The 22,226-nt window shown below is 37.4% G+C and overlaps 1 long non-coding RNA gene across 1 annotated transcript in view; it reads right to left on the bottom strand.

Moving 5' to 3' along the window:
- Nucleotides 1-22,226, bottom strand: part of LOC141258164 (uncharacterized) — a 326,091-nt gene that overhangs the window by 144,061 nt on the left and 159,804 nt on the right. Inside the window, exon 2 of the long non-coding RNA XR_012318219.1 lies at nucleotides 8,697-8,748. This is a non-coding gene — a long non-coding RNA (uncharacterized lncRNA). The remainder of the gene's footprint in view (nucleotides 1-8,696; nucleotides 8,749-22,226) is intronic.

The raw sequence follows: 22,226 nt of genomic DNA, 5'->3' as shown, positions 1-22,226 counted from the left end.
AACTCGAACACTACGGGGGTGGCTCAACACTAGTGAAAACATTATCAGAAGAGATGTCCAATAGCCAAGGACCACTTGTGGAGAGCTACAGAAAGACCTGGAATCAGAAGGTGCCATTGTTTCAAAGAAAACAATGAGTAATTGACTAAACTTCCATCGCCTGTATGCATGCTCATCACACACGACTCCATTGCTGAACAAAAAGCATGTTCAAATGCGTTAAAAGTTTGATCAATAACATTTAGACAAGCTTGTGAAACACAGGGAAAATATAGTCTGGTTAGATGAAACCAAAATTGAACTGTTTGGATGCCATAATACACACCACGTTAAAACACCATACTTACAGTGAAGCTTGGCGGTGGGAACATCATGGTATGGGGTTGTATTTCAGCATATGGCACTAGCAAAGTTCATATAACTGAAGGATAGATGAATGAACAAATGTACCGAGACTTTCTTGATAAAAATCTACTGCCATCTACCAGGATGATGAAGATGAAATGAGGGTAGACATTTCAGCAAAACAACGATCCCAAACATGCAGCCAAGGAAACTCTCAATTGGTTTCAGAGGAAGAAAATATAGCTGCTAGAATGGCCCAGCCAATCACCTGACCTAAATCAAATAGAAAATTTATGGAAGTAACTAAAGCTCTGCGTTCATAGAAGGAGCGCGTAGAACTTTCAGTATTTGTAGAGTGTTTGTGTGGAAGAATGGGCCAAAATCATACCTGAGCAATGCATGCAACTAGTTTCTCCATACAGGAGGCATCTTGAAGCTGTTATTACCAACAAATGCTTTTGTACAAAGTATTAAATCCATTTTAGTAAGTCTGTTAAATACTTTTTCCCTTTGTCATTTTTCATTGTTGCACATAACTTAATTTACGGACATCTATGGTTTGATTTTTTTGCCTGTGTGGATTGGATGGGTTGTTACCAACATCATGAGAATTTCACGTCAACAGCACATTTAGAAATATATTTACTTAGAAAATTAGTGACATCTTCAATACTTATTTCACCTACTGTATACAGTACAGACCAAAAGTTTGGACACACCTTCTCATTTAAAGATTTTTCTGTATTTTCATGACTATGAAAATTGTACATTCACACTGAAAGCATCAAAACTATGAATTAACACATGTGGAATTATATAATAAACAAAAAAGTGTGAAACAACTGAAAATATGTCTTATATTCTAGGTTCTTCAAAGTAGCCACCTTTTGCTTTGATGACTGCTTTGCACACTCTTGGCATTCTCTTGATGAGCTTCAAGAGATAGTCACCGGAAATGGTCTTCCAACAATCTTGAAGGAGTTCCCAGAGATGCTTAGCACTTGTTGGCCCTTTTGCCTTCACTCTGCGGTCCAGCTCACCCCAAACCATCTCGATTGGGTTCAGGTCTGGTGACTGTGGAGGCCAGGTCATCTGGCTTAGCACCCCATCACTCTATTCCTTGGTCAAATAGCCCTTACACAGCCTGGAGGTGTGTTTGGGGTCATTGTCCTGTTGAAAAATAAATGATGGTCCAACTAAACGCAAACCGGATGGAAGAGCATGCCGCTGCAAGATTCTGTGGTAGCCATGCTGGTTCAGTATGCCTTCAATTTTGAATAAATCCCCAACAGTGTCACCAGCAAAGCACCCCCACACCATCACACCTCCTCCTCCATGCTTCACAGTGGAAACCAGGCATGTAGAGTCCATCCGTTCACCTTTTCTGCGTCGCACAAAGACACGGTGGTTGGAACCAAAGATCTCAAATTTGGACTCATCAGACCAAAGCACAGATTTCCACGGGTCTTATGTCCATTCTTTGTGTTTTTTAGCCCAAACAAGTCTCTTCTGCTTGTTGCCTGTCCTTAGCAGTGGTTTCCTAGCAGCTATTTTACCATGAAGGCCTGCTGCACAAAGTCTCCTCTTAACAGTTGTTGAAGAGATGTGTCTGCTGCTAGAACTCTGTGTGGCATTGACCTGGTCTCTAATCTGAGCTTCTGTTAACCTGCGATTTCTGAGGCTGGTGACTCCGATAAACTTATCCTCAGAAGCAGAGGTGACTCTTGGTCTTACTTTCATGGGGCAGTCCTCACGTGAGCCAGTTTCTCTGTAGCTCTTTATGGTTTTTGCAACTGCACTTGGGGACACTTTCAAAGTTTTCCCAATTTTTCGCACTGACTGACCTTCATTTCTTAAAGTAATGATGGCCACTCGTTTTTCTTTACTTAGCTGCTTTTTTCTTGCCATAATACAAATTCGAACAGTCTATTCAGTAGGACTATCAGCTGTGTATGCACCTGACTTCTGCACAACACAACTGATGGTCCCAACCTCATTTATAAGGCAAGAAATCCCACTTATTAAACCTGACATGGCACACCTGTGAAGTGAAAACTATTTCCGGTGACTACCTCTTGAAGCTCATCAAGAGAATGCCAAGAGTGTGAAAAGCAGTCATCAAAGCAAAAGGTGGCTACTTTGAATAACCTAGAATATAAGACATATTTTCAGTTGTTTCACACTTTTTTGTTAAGTATATAATTCCCATGTGTTAATTCATAGTTTTGATGCCTTCAGTGTGAATGTACAATTTTCATAGTCATGAAAATACAGAAAAATCTTTAAATGAGAAGGTGTGTCCAAACTTTTGGTCTGTACTGTATATATTAATATATATTAGGTTATTGAATTGGGGTAATAAATTATTTATTTATAAGTAATTTATTAAATCAGTTAGTACATTTATTTTATAATTATTGCATCATTGTCAAAGCAAAAAAATGTAAAAAAAAAAAAATTATCTTGTTTACAATTATTTCCCTAAAAATATCTAATTAGAAGTAAATATATGGAATATCATAAGAAATATACACTTAAATATAAATATGTAATTTGATTAATTTGTACTCATAAACACCAATATGAATGCAGTTCTATTTGTAACTGAGGCAAGTGAAAAATATTCAGATCTGCTGTTGAAATATACTTGCTGCTATGTTCTGTAAGCTAAATTATAGATTTGAGGAAAATGAATACTTTTTTGCACTTCAGAAGATAAGCATAAATATGCCACTTACTGATTCATTTTCAAAGATTGTTTCTGGGAATAAATCTAGTATGCAAAATATGTGTGATATTTTGCTTTATCATGATAAATGCAATTTCTCACAGCTAACACATAGTTATTAAACTTGTGGAGATTGAAATATCTGTATATAAGTAAATATTGAAGGGAAACAGATGGCAATTCAATTGAACAACAATTAGCCTGAAAATAAACATGGAAAAAAGTAGCACATTAAGTGTAAGGATGAAAAACATCTGACTATTGTTAAAATATATTAACAGAATACATTTCACATGTACAGTCATTAGGTTCTATAGAGGTCTCTAAACAGAATAGATTGCAAGGGTTTTTTTTTATATGTTCATTGTCCAAATACACCCAACAAATAATTATTTTTGTGCATGAAAACAGATGGTATAATTTCTTATAATTTCTTATGCTAATAGTACTCGCTGGCCATGAAACTTACTACATGCTAATGAATTGTCTTCAAACCCCTTGGGTCTCTATAGTGTGCTCAGTACAACAAACATACCTAAATATATAAATCTACACACATACACAACTATATTAATTTGCTGTTGAGAAACAGATAACCACATTTATATATGATTCTGAGGGTGTACCTACACTGACTTGTCTTAACAGGCCGTTAATCACCAGATAAATGAGCAAAACACACGTTCATTGAGTGAATTGAGTTTTAAATTTGCTTAAAAAACATTGTTCTCTGCAGCACATCATCCTGTTTAAAAATGATGGTCTATGCACACAAAATGATCATATAAAGTGCGATCGGGCAGTCTAAACAGGCTATTATACATCCACAGATCAGCTTGCATATAGCCGATCTAAGGTCTTTAACCCCTTCATGATGTTTAACATACCCGTACATCATAGAAGAGAAAGGATCCCAGACCTTCGATCACAGCTGGGCTTAAGTTAAAACCGAGACCCGGCTTTCACTGCCAGATGTGCATCACCCCGGGCATTTTAACCCCCTAAGTGCTGCGCTCTCAAAATAAAGCAATGCAAAAACAATTCTTTTTCCAAAAAGATAATTTTTGTTCAGAGTAACGCTGCTGCCTCATTAATGAATGGATCCGTCCATTCTGAGCCCTGCCATATGCCCAAACAGTCGTTCAAAGTAACCACCACACCTCTAGATAAATTCCTTGAGGGGTGTAGTTTCAAAAATGGTGTCACTTGTGGGGGTATCCACTGTTTAGGCACATCAGGGGCTCTGCAAATGTGACATGGCGTCCACTATCTACATCAGCCAGTTTTGCGCTCCAAAAGTTGAATGGTGCTCCTTCCCTTCTGAACCCTGTGGTGCGCCCAAACAGTAGTTTTCCACCACATGTGGGGTATGGGTGTACTCAGAAGAAATTGCGCAACAAATTTTATGGTCCAATTTCTCATTATGATCCATCATGTCAGCATTTACCACTCAATGCCCTATCTCTTACACTAGTACACTAATCTATTGGTGTTAAAAAACAAATTTTCAGCCTGCATAACCCAAATTTGGTGGTACAGATTTCTCAAATCATTTCTCAAGATACATCATTGTTGTTTCTCCAGTTTTTTTGCACTTTTTTAGTGGCTTTACTATTTTTCATCACTTTTTATGTTGTCTATCTTTTTAAAGTCTCGTTTAATTTTTCCTTGACAACTTTTCTTATATACATGTTTTCAACATATGCATGAAAGGCGAGTTTTACCAAATGTCTCCTTTTTTTAAGAAGGGTTTCAGGAGGAACTTTCAATTTGGTGCATTTTAAGACAACCTTTTGACTTTTTATAGGATTTGAAACTTTTGGTGCAAAAAAAAGGGTTAGAAACAAATATAAAGTGTATTTTAAATTTTGCGACAAATTCATGATCCACTTGTTCTATTTTTAAGAATTTGCTGAAGAAAACATCAGTGAATATCACAAGACAAAAAAAGAAAAGTTATTTCAAATGATAAATTGGGCCCATTGTCTAGAAATACCATGTCTCATCTTTAGAAAAAGAAAACCAATCAACACTTTAATTTTCCATGGCTTAAAGATATGCTAGGTGACAAATTTCACATGCAAGCATATAGAAAAGTATCTACCCTTACCTTTTCTTTAATTTGGCTAAGGACTCCAGCTTTTCACAAAACAAATTAAATGCTGCATCGTAACACGCTAGCAAAATCCTTGGCAGGCTGCACTTCAAATTACAACCACTAGGTTGCCACAGACAGAAAAATATGGGATGTACATCTTGTGACAATGTATCACAAAATATATATTTAAAAAAATCTGGTCATCTCACACAACACATTTTGGGATATATTCATTCAAGTGCAAAGGTAAGGAAGGGCACATCTAAATCTATAGACATAGACACATTTTATATTTTTTACTTTCCAATGTTTAATATATCAGTTCTATATTTCTGACTTGAATGTGGCCCCCAACCTTTTTTGAAACCGAATGTGGCTTGTAGTGGCTTTTTCAGGATCTCTCCAACACGGTGTTATGAACTTGTTACAAATACATAAATGTCTTTATTTACCTTAAGTAGAAAATAATTGGGGACATAATAGTGAAGAGAAGGACCTGACCCAATAACTGCTGAGTTCCAAACCTTTTCTGGCATTTATTTCAACACAAAATCTATGTCTTAGGAGCTTCATAGGATGGGCTTTCATGGCCAAGCAGCCTGACATCATCAAACACCCTGACAAACATCAGATAGAGTGGTGTTAAGCATGCCACCACTGGGCTCTGGAGAAGTGGAACATTACTTGCTGAAGGCCATGTGGCAGTTGTAAAGTTTGGGGGAGTAAGGATAGTTCTATGGAGTTGTTTTTCAGAAGTTGGCCAAGGCTCCTTATTTCCAGTGAATAAAAATCTGCAGCACACCAAGACAGTTTGGAGAATTCTATTCTTTCAATTTTGTGGGTATAGCTTGGGGATGTGATAAAAGGTCTTGTAGGTGAAATGTTCCTATAACTTGGCATTGAATCTTCTATATACAGTGGAGAAAATAAGTATTTGATAGACTGATGATTTTGCAAGTTTTCCTACCTACAAAAGAATGGAGAGGTCTGTAATTTTTATCATAGGTACATTTCAACGGTGAGAGACAGAATCTAAATACAAAAACTGGAAAATCACATTGTATGATTTTTAAATAATTAAGTTGCATTTTATTGCATGAAATAAGTATTTGATCACCTACCAAACATCAAGAATTCTGGCTCTCACAAGCCTGTTAGTTTTTCTTTAAGATGCCCTCCTACTCTGCACTTATTACCTGTATTAATTGCACCTATTTGAACTCATTACCTATATAAAAGACACCTGTTCACACACTCAATCAAACACACTCCAACCTCTCCACCATGGCCAAGACCAAAGAGCTTTCTAAGGACACCAGGAACAAAATTGTAGACATGCACACGGCTGGGATGGGCTACAGGACAATAGGCAAGCATCTTGGTGAGAAGGCAACAATTGTTGGCACAATTATTAGAAAATGGAAGAAACACAAGATGACTGACTGTCAATCTTCCTCTGTCTGGGGCTCCACGCAAAATCTCGCCTCATGGGGTAAGGATAATTCTGAGAAAGGAATCAGCCCAGAACTACATGGGAGGACCTGTTCAATGACCTGAAGAGAGCTGGGACCACAGTCTCAAACATTATCGTTAGTAACACACAACGCCGTCATGTATTAAAATCCTGAAGGGCACACAAGTTCCCTTGCTCAGGCCAGCACATGTCCAGGCCTGTTTGAAGTTTGCCAATGACCATCTGAATGATCCAGAGGAGGTATGGGGGAAGGTCATATGGTCAGATGAGACCAAAATAGAACTTTTTGGTATTAATTCCACTCGCCGTGTTTGGAGGAAGAAGAAGCATGCGTACAACACCAAGAACACCATCCCAACCATGAAGCATAGTGGGGAAACATCATACTTTGGGGGTGCTTTTCTGCAAAGGGGACAGAACAACTGCACCATATTAAATGGAGGATGGATGGAGTCATGTATCGCAAGATTTTGGCTAACAACCTCCTTCCATCAGTAAGAGCATTGAAGATCGGTCATAGCTGGGTCTTCCAGCATGACAATGACCCGAAACACACAGCCAGGACAACTAAGGAGTGGCTCAGTAAAAATCATTTCAAGGTCCTGGAGTGGCCTAGCCAGTCTCCAGACTTGAACCCAATAGAAAATCTTTGGAGGGAGCTGAAACTCAATGTTTCCTAGCGACAGCTGCAAAATCTGGAAGATCCGGAGAAGAGCTGTATGGAGCAGTGGGTCAAAATCCCTGCTGCATTTTGTACAAACTTGGTCAAGAACTACAGGAAATGTCTGACCTCTGTAATTGCAAACAAAGTTTTCTGTACCAAATATTAAGTTCTGTTTTTCTATTGTATCAAATACTTAATGTGCAAATTAATTACATACAAATTATACAATGTGATTTTCTGGATTTTTTTTTAAGATTCCATCTCTTACAGTTGAAGTGTACCTACGGTAAAAATGACAGACCTCTCCATTCTTTGTAGGTGGTAAAACTTGCAAAATCGACAATGTATCAAATACTTATTTTCCCCACTGTATATTGTAAGTTGCAGCCGGACAAGTCCTGGATAGAGTGTATGTGTCACCAAGTAGCCTAGCCTCAGTGATGTGAAACTCGGAGAGCAGTCTCCGGCACAGTTAATGCTGAGAGGGTTTTAATGGTCCTGGATTTTATGAACGGCCATTAGAGCTGGATGGGGTTGGCCATTTCCATACCTCCACTACCAGGCCATGGAGTGGCCTATTTAAGGCAGCTCAGCTGTTTCATTTAGTGTCTGTGTCTGGGAGTAAAGGTGGAAACACATCTGGGACTTGGGTCTCTGTGTGGAGGTGAGAAGACCTATGAATATTGCTTAATCTCTGACAGAGGTTCAGAGCTGGACTTTATTCTGTTTGGTGAGCCCCGCGTGACATATCTGTGCCTACTGAATGGACTGTTTATTTTCCATTTATTTTTGTGCCAGAAAGGCTGTGTTTTTTGTTTGGAGTCCTATGGAAGTGTATAACCTTTAATACAATTTCCTGGTGCACCAAGAGACTTTGTACCTGTGTGAACACTACAAGCTGCCTGAAAGTGAGTGAACCCCTAAAATATATTTATTTATTGACCAATACAGGAGTGTATCCTGCAGTTCATGTTAAATACAAGTGCCAATCCTATATCTTATGTTTCTTTAAATTGGTTACTCTCAGGCATTAACAAAGGATTTAATATTCACTTAAATAAAGTATTTGGATTATCAGAAAATTTGCATCACTGTATTTTTCTGTAGGTCAGTAGGTTTCTGTACGTCGGTAGTATGGTCAATAAAAATATTTGCTACATTTTTAACAATACCAAGATCAGTATTAAAGACTTACATATTAATAAAGTTGGCTATAGCTTTCAAAAGGAATTTGTTCTGCCTTCTTCCAAATAATCGGTTCGGTCTTATGAAAGAGTTGTCCGATAGTGAACACACCATCCAAACCATTAAATACTGAAGTGCCCCACATAACATAGAAAACACATACTTACCCTACAGATCATAAAAAAGGTAGATGTCAGCTCACCTGCTTGCAGCACACTGGAAAATAGGAGCACAGAAGACGTCCTGACCCAGGCCTATAAAATGCAATAGAAAACAGCTATTTTTCCAGCTCCAGATAAAAACTTGAGTTTATTCAAACAATCTTTAAAATTACATATCCACAATGGGAGAGAGAAAGTGGTGGATTGACGCGTTTCGGACGCGATTCCTGCGTCCGTTTAAAATGCTCAATTTAAAAAAAATTGTAAAAATATTTAAAAAAAACACAAAATAATAATAAAAAATATATATATTGTATTCATGAATAAATATTTTTATGGGAAAAAAAATAAACAAAAAAAGTACACATATTTGGTATTCCCGCATCCGGAATGAACCGACCTATAAAACTGTCCCACTATTTAACCCTTTCAGTGAACACCGTAAAAAATAAAATAAAAAAACGAGTAAAAAATCAATGCTTTATCATCATACCACTGAACAAAAAGTGGAATAAAACATGATAAAAAAAACGAATGTAAATAAAAATAAACTCTCTGAAAACGTTATCTTGTCCGGCAAAAAATAAGCCTTCATGCAGCTCCATCAGCAGAAAAATAAAAAAGTTATAGCTCTCAGAATAAAGCGAAGCAAAAATAATTATTTTTTTTATAAAATAGTTTTTATTGTGTAAAAGCGCCAAAACATAAAAAAACAATATAAATGTGGTATCACTGTAATCGTACTGACCTGAACAATAAAACTGGCTTATCGATTTTACCACATGCGGAACGACATAAAAAAAAAAATCAATTCCTGAATTGCTGGTTTTTGTTTATTCTGACTCCCAAAAATTGGAATAGAAAGAGACCAAAAAATGTTATGTGCCCAAAAATTGTACCAATAAAAATGTCAACTCGTCCTTCAAAAAACAAGTCCTCACATAACTCTCTCGACTGAAACATGGAAAAATTATAGCTCCCAAAAATATGACGATGCAAAAACTTGTTTTTGCAATAAAAAGCGTCTTTTAGTGTGTGACAGCAGCCAAACATAAAAACCCAAAATAAATCTGGTATCGCTGTAATGGCATGGAACCAAAGAATAAAGTGTCTAATCACTTTTACTGCACGAGGAATGGAGTAAAAAATAAAACCTTGACCTGCTATTGATTTTTTCATTCTGCCTTCCAAAGATCGCAGTAAGGATCGGTTCACATTTATCCTGCACTCTATGCTGAGCGCTTCACTGGGGTTTCCGTGTAAATCTCTGAAATACGTGATTCAGATGGAATTCCCTATAATGAGGCAGATGGAGGCACTTTGGATGTTGTTTGGCCTATAATCTGGCTGTGTCTGTCATTTTAGGCGTGCGTAAAAGCACCGTTGGCCACAGTTTTGTGCACTTCTGAAAAAAAGGACAACGTTGAATAGAGGCCAAGCAGAGTCCAGAGTGACTCTGCTGCCTCATTATAGTGAATGGATCCCTCGGGGGTTTCATCTGAATCGTGTCACTTGGAGATTTATATGGAAACCCCAAAGTAAGTGCTCAGCATAGAGTGCAGGATAAATGTGATCCAAAACGTTATGTAAAATGTTCCCAATAAAACCTTCAACTCAGTCCCAACTCAGGTCCGTCATCTGTTAATGGAAATATAGGGGGCTTCCATGTTACTGGTAATACAAAGGCTCTGGAAAAGTGAAATGGCTGCTCATCCACCAAAAGAAATTTAGCAAATTCTTTTCTCCAAAATCCAAATGCCCTCCTCCTTTCTGAGCTCCAGTGTGCCTAAACCACATTTAGCATCCACATGTTTGCCATTTCTGTAGCGATGAGAGCCCACCTAATTTATGGGTGCGTGTCTCCAGAAGCACAAGCTTGGCATAATATACTGGGCACTACAACGTACTGGGCACTACAACGTACTGGGCACTATAATGGCAGTTTGCCATTCTCACTCAGTAACATTCACTGCTGCTTGTTTCTGGAAAACATCCATGGAGTCAAAATCATCACTATACTTGTAGATAAAATCCTAAAGTGGTATAATTTCCATAATGGGGTCCCTTGAGGGGAGATTCTGCTCTTCAAGCACTTAAGGGCTCTGTATGTGAAGTTCACAAGCTATTCTAGAAAAATCTGCATTCCAGGAGACAAATAGCGCTCCATCCTTCCCGAGTCTCGCCGTGTGGCTAAGCAGTACTGTACAGATATGTATGGGGTATTGCCACATTCAGCAGAAATTGTGGGACACATTTTGATGCCATTTTTTTCCAATTTCCCAGTGTGAAAATGTAAAATCTGGAGCTAAAACAATATTTTGGCAGTGAAAATTTAATTATTTTTTCTTCACTGCCTAATGGTATAAATTTCTGAGACACACATGTCGTGTCAATATGATAACTGCACCCCTAGATGAATTCATTGAGAGATGTAGTTAGAAAAATGGGGTCACTTATGGGGGGTTCTGCTGTTTTCGTACCTCAGTGGATATGCCAATGTGACATGGCACCCTCAAACCAGTCCAGCAACATCTGAACTCCAATATAGTTCTTCTTCCCTTTTGAGCTTTTCATTGTGCCTCAAAAGTTTTTGACCACACATGGGGTATCAGTGTAATCAGGAGAAATTTCAAAACAAATTTTGGGGTCTATGCAAATTTTGCATTAAAAAAAATGGCGCTTCTTCCCTTCTGAGCCTGCCATGCACCCAAACTGTAGTTTTCCCCCACATGTGGGGTATCAGCGTGCTCAGGATGAATTGCACAACAAAATTTTGAGTCCAGGCTTTCCTTTTACCATTGTAAAAATAGAAAAAATTGGATCTAAATTAAAATTTTAAAAAGTTAAATGTTCATTTTTCCTTCCACATTTCATTAATTCCTGTGAAGCATATGAAGGGTTAATAAACTTATTGAATATGGTTTTGAGCACCTTGAGGGGTGCAGTTTTTACAATTGTGTCATTTTGGGGTATTTTCTGTCATATAGGCCTCTCAAAGTCAAATGTGATGTGGTCCCTAAAAAAATGGTTTTGTAAATTTTGATGTAAAAATGAGAAATCGCTGGTCAACTTTTAACCCTTCTAACTTCCTAACAAGAAAAAATTATGTCTCAAAAATTGTGCTGACGTAAAGTAGACATGTTGGAAATGTTATTTATTTACTATTTGTTGTGACATAGCTTTCTGGTTTAAGGGTATAAAAATAAAAATTTTGAAAATTGCAAAATTTTCAAAATGTTCGCAAAATTTCCGATTTTACAAATAAATGCAAGTCATATCAAACAAATTTTACCACTATCATAAAGTACAATATGTCTCAAAAAAAACAATCTCAGAATCAGTGGGATCTGTTGAAGCATTCCAAAGTTATTACCACATAAAGTGACACTGGTCAAAATTGTAAAATTTGGCCTGGTTATGAAGGTGAAAAAAGGCTTGGATGGGAAAGGGTTTAAAGAGGACCGTTTGCCAAATGTTTAACTCTTTAGGGACCAGGCCACATTTTTTTAAATTTTTAAAATCCGACATGAGTCTCTTTATGGCTCTGAAATTTTTCAACATATCCCAGTGATTTTGAGAATGTTTTTTTCATAACACATTATACTACATACTATACCATGTTAGTTGTAAATTTAGGTTGATATGTTTTCCATTTATTTATGAAAAGTTTACAAAATTTGTCAAAAATTTCAATAAATTAGCAATTTTCAAACTTTGAATTTTAACTTTAATGCAGTCATACCCCACAAACTAGTTAATAAATAACATATACCTTATGTTTACCTTATATCAAGACCATTTGTCAAATGCCCTTTTATTTTGTTAGCATATTAGAAGGTTTAAAAATTTGGCAGCAATTTTTCATTTATTCAAAAAAATTTGCATAACTTATAATTTTTTAGGGACCTATTCAGTTTTGAAGCGACGTGACGATTACCATGGCAACCAGCAAAACAACACAATCGCGATCTCAGGGTGCCAGTGGGGTTAAAAAGGGAGCCCCCATGCTCTGTTAGCCATCTAGATGCCACTGTTGCTTTTGACAGCAGCATCTACGCGTATAAATGGCAGAGGTTGGTGCTAACACCAATCATGCCTATGCAGCATGGTGTCAGCCATAGTATACAGCTGATAGCTGCTGCATTTTCACCCATCAGGGGATGCTATTCTCTTGTATTTCAGGTCAATAAAAAGGCATATTGGTGTTTATTAAGGGGTTTTAATGTTGAACTGGACACACAATTTAAGCAGAGCAAAATAAAACATTTCTGATTTTTTTTTTTAATTTTGCCTCTCTGTTGCGAAGATATTGGTGATCAAAGTATTTTGCACTTGTAGGGGTAATTATTTAGTCCAAGTGAGCATAACCAGAGAGATTTCACTGGGTACATTTACTTCTACCTCTTTCTAACACTGGCCAACCATAAGCAGCCAAAAGAAACTGCGAAAAAAAAATCACCCCCACAATAGCATTGACAAGCAGTCTCCTCTCCAAACTGCAGCATGATGACATATGCTGAAGCACAGCAGACCTGGGTGTGATTAACTGACCAGTTCAACATGAAAAACATAATGTAAGTTCTCTTTAAAGGGTTGGCCCACCTATGCAGTCAATTTTTTTTCATTCTTTTTTTAATTCCTTGTAATTTGTTTGCATATTTTAAACATTGTTTTCCTTAAAAAAATTAAGATTTAGTTTGGGCTAAACGAGGAAGAAAGAAAATTAACTTGCTAGACACATATTGAACTACAAATATGAATGAAACATGAATAGCCCTGAGGATGTGTTCATTCCACTAAGAGAATGCGATTTCAAAAAAATATAAATTGGTAAAATACGTAATCTTATATAAATGTAGGTAGCAACATGAAAATAATGGTAATACGTCGCTGAGTATATCTTTAGTTTGTCTTTTGCACTGAGCTCTAGTAATGAATATGCACTTGCAAAGATCAGTTAAAATGCTGTCACACCATTATAATAGAAGGTATCTTTGATAGTCTGGGACAATTTTGTACAATTCATTGCTTTTGTGTACGACATAATTCATTTGAGATATACAAAATTTGTCACTGACATTTAGTGGCAGCCTCAGGGAATGGATAAAATTAGCTAGTTAGCAACTTAACCTGAGAAAGACACAACGGGGTGAACAATTTTCTGGCATAAAAGCAAATGGAGAACATTTAACAAATATCTTATTTTTGTACTTATTTATTTATTTTTCCATTGTCCTCTCTTAAATAAAAAAAAAAAAGTCTGCCGATCATTTTGTCAGGGTCCTAAATCTCCCTCACATTCTATTTCTTAATGGTTTCAAGTAAATGACTATCCAGAGGATAATTAGCTACTGTGCTGTCGTATCGTGTCAGGTCACAGCTGGATTTAGTCAGCATTAACCTTTGGGGAGAATTGGAATATCAGTATCATTTAAAATTAAAGACGCGTAAGCAGGCATTTCTGGAGATGTGAGAAAAGTAATTGTCTGTAAATTGTTTGACCTTGAGATTTAATTGCATGCACAACACACGTTCTAGCGAGAACCCTGGACTGTCTTCTTTCTCTCATTTCCAAGTGCCAGCTCGGCTGCAGAACCTATTAAGCTACCTGTGGATTTTTCAGTAAAATATTAAAGATTGCTCTTGATACAAAACAAAATGCTTTAGAGAGAAGCTTTCTCTGATGAAATAAGGTCCCTTTGAAATAGATAGGCTTGTGGAATTTAAGTTGCATAAAATGAAAACCCTATATTTAGAAAAATATTCGGCGTTGAAGCTTACCTTTTTTCTATAGCTAACATGTTTGCATATTTTGCCTCATTCCCTTTTCCCTAATGAGACAGCTTATGCTTTCAAAGTCCCCGAAGCTAAGTGTATCTCTCAGCTGCCTACTCTCTTAATAATGAAACTTCATAATTCCACAAATCCAAAGTGGCCAATCAGCTTTTCAGGCGCAGCCTTCAGGTATCCTCCATAATGCATTATTTATGCCACACTCAGGCCAGGAAACAAACTTGTAATTAATAATTAATTACTATAAAGAGGGTATTTTTAACAATATAGTCATGGTCAACAAACACCACTTTTATATGAGAGATTGTGCTGTTTTTTTCTGTATTATGATGTATTTTATTTGGGGGGGGGCACAAGTTAGAATTGAAAACATTATCTGAAGACATGTATTTTAAAGAAAAAGTAATAGATATTTTAACTGTTCAAGTAGTGTTTTAAAGGAATATTTGTTGATTGCTTCTTCAGTTACTTCTGATGATCCAGTTATCTTATGGTTCACTGCAGAACAAATTTAGCTATGTGACATGGAAAACTATCTTGGTCATAACTTGATATTTGGGGTAAGGGTAAGCAAAGCCTGGTAAATCTGAATATTATGATGATTATGTATGGTCTGGTATTTATTGATCCACCGAAAATGAAAAGTTTTATTTTCATAGATGAATTAGAAATGGAAGTCAGCCAACCACTAGATAATTTTCCAAATGTCTTGTGATTATAGAATTCTGTACCCACTTGATGATTTCATGTGTATCATTTGAACTTAGCAACTTGGGGTTAGGAATTAAAAACTATGTACATCTTCACACTGACTTTTTTATTGTTCATTTGCTTTTTAAATGAAAAGTTATACAACTCTAAATAATCTTCTTTAAAATATCTCTGTTATTGCATTAGCAAGCACTTTATCTAGCAAAGTGCCTTTTTTTTCTCAAAAACAATGCCTCAGTTCTGACAGCTTTCTCTGCCCTCCTCCACCCTGCTGCAATCTCTATCACTGAGAGAAGAGAGAGGGGAGCAGAAGAGTTGTATATAGATCTCCACGGCATAGATTAAGGTGGTATTTTAGCTACTGAAAATCTCAGTACACTGGATAGACCCAGGCCTTATATTCAGCCACATATTGCAGGAAAGGACACCCCACAGGGGAAAGATCTGAAACTTGGGTCAGGCTCCAAACTGCAAACCAAATGAGTCTGAAGATGAATGAAGATTGCAGACTGAAACTAAGTGCAAATTTATTAACTAACGGTAACCACTAACATACGTAAAAATCATTTTTTCCATGTCAAAGGTGACCATAGCCTTTTAACTCTATGTAGCAACTATATAGAAGGGAATTGTAGAGCAAAGGGATTGTATAGAGATCCCCACAGCATGGACAAAGGTGGGGGTAACTATCTCAAGGAGAGCAAAAAAACAGGAGGAAAGTGCATAAAGATAGAAGATCTAATGATATTTTAGCTACTGAAAACCTCAGCACCCTGGATAGACCTAGACCTTACACTTAGCCACATATTAAAGGAAGGGACAATCCCACAGGAGAAACATCTGAAACTTGATCAGTCTGTAAACTGCAAACCAAAGGGGTCTGAAAATGAATGAAGAAATAATAATAATAATAATGTTTATTTATATAGCGCCAACATATTCCGCAGCATTTTACAATTAAGCGGGGACATATTCAGACAATAAATTCAATATAAGGTAAGACAGTTTAAACAGTTACATTAGGAGTGAGGATCCTGCTCACAAGCTTACAATCTACAAGGGAATAAGGGAGACACAGTAGGTGAAAAGTGTTTGTTATTACAGGACTAATAATTATAATAAATAGTGATTTTCATATAAGGCTGCATGATCCGGTCATCAGCCCGTATGTTTAAGTGCAATAATCAAGTATCAAGTGCAGTTACTGTGTGCATGGAGGGTGTGGAGACTGATGAATAGGAGGGAGCAGATTCTGAATAATATTTAAAGGGAGGAGACAGGGGAGAGTTACTTTACTGAGTTTAGGTGGTAGGCTTGATTAAAAAGATGGGTTTTTAAAGCACGCTTGAAGACGTGGGGGTTATGTATCAGTCGGATTGTCTGGCGTAGTGCATTCCAGAGAACTGGCACAGCACGAGAGTAGTCTTGGAGACAGAGTAGCGAGGTTCGGATTATGTCTTAGGTCATTTGTAAAACGGAGGGCACGTGTAGGGCAATAGACAGAGATGAGAGAGTAGATATAAGGAAGTGCAGAATTTTGGAGAGCTTTGTGAGTGAGAGCGATGAGTTTATATTGGACCCTGTAGTGTATGGGTAACCAGTGTAATGACTGGCACAAGATGGAGGCATCGATGAAGCGGCTGGACAGAAATACGACCCTGGTTGCCGCATTCAGGACGGTTTGGAGAGAAGAAATTTTGGTAAGAGGGAGACCAATCAGAAGATAGTTGAAGTAGTCCAGACGAGAGTGAATAAGAGCGACAGTAAGAGTTTTAGCAGTTTCAAAGATAAGAAAAGGTTGGATTCTGGAGATGTTTTTAAGATGCAGGTGACAAGAGCGGGTGAGTGATCGGATATAGGGAATAAAGGAAAGTTTACTGTCGAATATGACCCCAAGACTCCCCGGGATTGCTGCTTGGGAGTTATGGTTGAATCCTCCAAGGTAATTACAATGTCAGGTAGATAAAGACTGTAGACTGTAGACTGAAACTCAGTGCGATTTTATTAACTAAAGGCAACCACTAACATACATAAATATAATTTTTTCCATGACAAAGGTGACCTTCGCTTTTAGCTGTATGTAGCGACTATACAGCTTATTTAATTTCTGCTTCATCAAGTCTTGTGTTTTTGACAACAATAAAAAAAAAAATTTCACTGATATTTGAGCTGCAGCTCAAAATCGTTTTTCATCTATGAGGAGACACTAAGATGGAAGCCCCTGGATTACTTGCACTTATTTTTCATTCTTTTTGTTTTTCGTTTGCATTTTTAAAATTACTATTTTATTAGTCACCTTGTTTTGCACCCCCTCTTTCACTCCCACCTCCCCCCATTATAAATATGTTTTCTCTGAAACAACAGAGAGTTTAAGAGTGAAACTGTCACGATTCCTGCATTCTGTGTGGGATTGCTATGCTGTCCTATTGAAATGGTTCTTGCTGTGCTTTGAAGGACTGCTTGGCTGTCCAATCCTGTGAGTGGCAAGTCGGGCTCTCGGTGCTTTGATTGACAGCTCGGCTGTCCAATCTTTTACTAAGAGATGCAGGGCATTCTCCAGGTGTTCAGTGTTGCTATTTAACTGAGCTGACTGCCCTTGTTCCCTGCGAGACGTAGTTTGTGCTTCCTGGTGAGTGTTTGCCTCATTCTGTTGTTACAGTTATATGAAAAAGTTTGGGCACCCCTATTAATCTTAAGCTTAATGTTTTATAAAAATTGGTGTTTTTGCAACAGCTATTTCAGTTTGATATATGTAATAACTGTTGGACACAGTAATGTTTCTGCCTTGAAATGAGGTTTATTGTACTAACAGAAAATGTGCAATCTGCATTCAAACAAAATTTGACAGGTGCATAAGTATGGGCACCCTTATCATTTTCTTGTTTTAAATACTCCTACCTACTTTTACTGACTTACTAAAGCACTTTTTTTGGTTTTGTAACCTCATTGAGCTTTGAACTTCATAGCCACGTGTATGCAATCATGAGAAAAGCTACTTAAAGTGGCCACTTGCAAGTTGTTCTCCTGTTTGAATCTCCTCTGAAGAGTGGCATCATGGGCTCCTCAAAACAACTGTCAAATGATCTGAAAACAAAGATTATTCAACATAGTTGTTCAGGGGAAGGATACAAAAAGCTGTCTCAGAGATTTAACCTGTCAGTTTCCACTGTGAGGAACATAGTAAGGAAATGGAAGAACACAGGGACAGTTCTTGTTAAGGCCAGAAGTGGCAGGCCAAGAAAAACATCAGAAAGGCAGAGAAGAAAAATGGTGAGATCAGTCAAGGACAATCCTCAGACCACCTCCAGAGAGCTGTAGCATCAACTTGCTGCAGATGGTGTCACTGTGCATCGGTCAACTATACAACGCACTTTGCACAAGGAGAAGCTGTATGGGAGAGTGATGCGAAAGAAGCCGTTTCTGCAAGCACGCCACAAACAGAGTCGGCTGAGGTATGCAAAAGCACATTTGGAGAAGCCAATTTATTTTTGGAAGAAGGTCATGTGGACTGATGAAACCAAGATTGAGTTGTTTGGTCATACAAAAAGGCGTTATGCATGGCAGCAAAAAAACACAGCATTCCAAGAAAAACACTTGCTACCCACAGTAAAATTTGGTGGAGGTTCCATCATGCTTTGGGGCTGTGTGGCCAATGCCGGCACTGGGAATCTTGTTAAAGTTGAGGGACGCATGGATTCCACTCAGTATCAGCAGATTCTTGACAATAATGTTCAAGAATCAGTGATAAAGTTGAAGTTACGCAGGGGATGGATCTTTCAGCAAGACAATGATCCAAAACACCGCTCCAAATCTACTCAGGCATTCATGCAGAGGAACAATTACAATGTTCTGGAATGGCCATCCCAGACCCCAGACCTGAATATCATTGAACATCTGTGGGATCATTTGAAGAGGGCTGTCCATGCTCAGCGACCATCAAACTTAACTGAACTGGAATTGTTTTGTAAAGAGGAATGGTCAAAAATACCTTCATCCAGGATCCAGGAACTCATTAAAAGCTACAGGAAGCGACTAGATGCTGTTATTTTTGCAAAAGGAGGATCTACTAAATATTAATGTCACTTTTCTGGTGGGGTGCCCAAACTTATGCACCAGTCAAATTTTGTTTGAATGCAGATTGCACATTTTCTGTTAGTACAATAAACCTCATTTCAAGGCAGAAACATTACTGTGTCCAACAGTTATTACATATATCAAACTGAAATAGCTGTTGCAAAAACACCAATTTTTATAAAACATTAAGCTCAAGATTAATAGGGGCGCCCAAACTTTTTCATATAACTGTATGTGTTCTGATCTTCTGCTGCCTGTCCCTTTGGACCGTGTTCTGACTATCTCCTTGTCTTGCCCTTTGGCTTTGTTCTGCTCTTTCTTGATATTGACCCAGGACTGTGACCTGACTTATGCATCTGTCTTTTCCCTTGGTATCTACGGGCTCTCTTGGTATTGACCGCGGAACTTCTGACTATCTGCCTCACGGTCGCTCCGTGAGTTAGTGACTAGCGTCACAGAAACATATATTTTTGTCCCCGATTCCTGCTACTTGTGGTTCAGGTTCCCTTTAATAGTTGTTGTCATCCAGAGCCAACTTAATAGTCCTTCAGAAGTGAAAGATTGATAGAGTCCAGTCTGTAGATTCCATTTTGATAAAAAGAGAAAGAGATGATACAAGTATGTTTCGTGTTAGATTCTTACTTTGGTTTGTTCTTTTTTTAATATTTACTTTTTTTACAAATTTTTCTTTTTCTATTGTGCTCATTTTTTTAATACACTATAAACTCATTACATACATAAAACATATAAGGATGAATAACAAAAATTACCGGGTAGACCCAACCCCCCAAGGTTCTTTTGAATGACTGTAATGGCATGTAATTCTATATTTCCCTATAGCAATATTTCCCTTGGTCATAACAATTGATAACTGCAGCTGTTGCTTTTACAACTATTATCTTTTAATATATTTTTGTTATTTAGGTTGCAAAGATAACATCGGCATAAACACTTGGTCTTATAAAATAGTACAAGAGGAAATAAGTTGTGTTTACTGCAAATTATTGCAAAAATCAATGATACACCAAATCAAATAAGCTACAAAACATATCCATAGTTTATTGCAGTAGTACCAATACACAAACAGAACCATTGGAAACAATTACAATGCACAAGTGCAAAGTATGCAATGGGGAGGTGCACAATAAATACCAAACACCCCAAACCAGACCCATTCTTAGCCTTAAGTACAACAGAAAATAATTGTACAAAACACAAAAAAAGTATAAAATCAAAGAGTAAAAAACACAGATAATAGGGACAAAAATGTAAAGTGCTAAATGAGAATAAACCTAGATAAGTGCAAAGAAATAAGTGAGTGACCAGGGCAAATGAGCAGGCTTGAGACAGGGAGGGAGTGGAGCCCATAAACCCCACAAGTTGTGCCATTAAGTGTGGCTTTGTCAGGGGTGACATTGTAGTGCCTCATACAAATATTTATACCTAGATAGTCAGTAGTGCACAATAACAATTGAGTTGAGATGAGCTCACCTGGCACAAGCGAGCAAGAATCCCAGTGATACATAATGGTGGTGCTCAATGTGAGGAAGGACTGTACAAAGATCATGCATATGCATCTCATGTGCTGAATTATTTATTGCTATATCATAGTGTCATTCTATATTTTGTGATGTCTTAACAATTGGTGTTAAAGGGAACCTGTTGGGTAATATATAATACCCAAACCACGGGCAGCTTGACTCATACCCCGGCTACCCAATTGCGTTAAGGTATAATATTCTGTGAAATGCTCTGCTGTTTCAGAGAAAATATACATTGAAGATCTGGTTAGGCACCATAGAGAGAGAAAAAAGACTGGTACAGCTGCACCCCCAGATGGCTCTTCTCAGCTTCTCAGTGCCAATATCCTTGTGTCTACATAGGGAAAGATAGATAAATAGATCGATAGATAGATGGTAAATGAAAAGCAAGCAGCACTCCAAAAATAGATGAAAAAGTAAGGGACTTTATTAGCCCATCTGGTGTGGCAACGTTTCATAAAGTCCCTTACTTTTTCATCTATTTTTGGAGTGCTACCTGCTTTTCTTTTACAATATATACAGTGCATTGTGAAAGTTTTTGGCCCCCTTGAACTTTTCTATCTTTTGCCACATTTCTGGCTTCAAACATAAAGATATAAAATTCTAATTTTTGGGGGAAGAATCAACAACAAGTGGGACACAATCGTGAAGTGGAACAAAATTTATTGTATATTTTAAACTTTTTTAACAAATTAAAAGCTGAAAAGTGGGGCGTGCAATATTATACGGCCCCTTTACTTTCAGTGCAGCAAACTCACTCCAGAAGTTCAGTGAGGATCTCTGAATGATCCAATGTTGTCCTAAATGACTGGTAATGATGAATAGAATCCACCTGTGTGTAATCAAGTCTCCGTATAAATGCACCTGCTCTGTGATAGTCTCAGGCGTTACGGATCCGGTTGGTGGAACCTCTGTGCTACGGTGCAAGGAGGGACCAGAGGGGCGTAACTACACTGTGTTCCAAATTATTATGTTAATAATATTTTCTCAGATTTTCCCAAATTACCTATATGAATTGCAGTCATTGTAATTTTCCAGTCAAATAACTATTAGAGTACAATTGAAAGGTTTTAGTACAAACTGCCTATGATAACAGTATATTTTTAAAAAAATAAAAAACTCAAACTGCACTCAAAATGTATGTTCCAAATTATTATGCACAGCAGAGTTTTCAACCTTTTCATTTTAATAAAGATAAAAAAATGGTCATTTTTGAAATTATAAGCATTAGCAGGTTATTACAAACTGAAATCAAACAGTTTTCAACTCAAAACTTTATTCTAGGTGATGTTACATTTGCACATAGGACCCCTTGTTCGAAAGGAGATTCTGAACTCTCTCGTCCATTGAATTTGTCAGGTTTTGGATGGTTTCTGCTTCAATTGTTTTGCATGAGGACAGAATACCCTCCCAGAGCTGTGGCTTAGATGTGAACTGCCTCCTGCCATCATA

This window comes from Phyllobates terribilis, unplaced genomic scaffold (assembly GCF_046119375.1).
Source record: "Phyllobates terribilis strain yellow unplaced genomic scaffold, ASM4611937v1 Scaffold_3__8_contigs__length_932513732, whole genome shotgun sequence".
NCBI classification, from domain to species: Eukaryota; Metazoa; Chordata; class Amphibia; order Anura; family Dendrobatidae; genus Phyllobates; species Phyllobates terribilis.
This window is presented reverse-complemented; position numbering and strand designations above follow the sequence as displayed.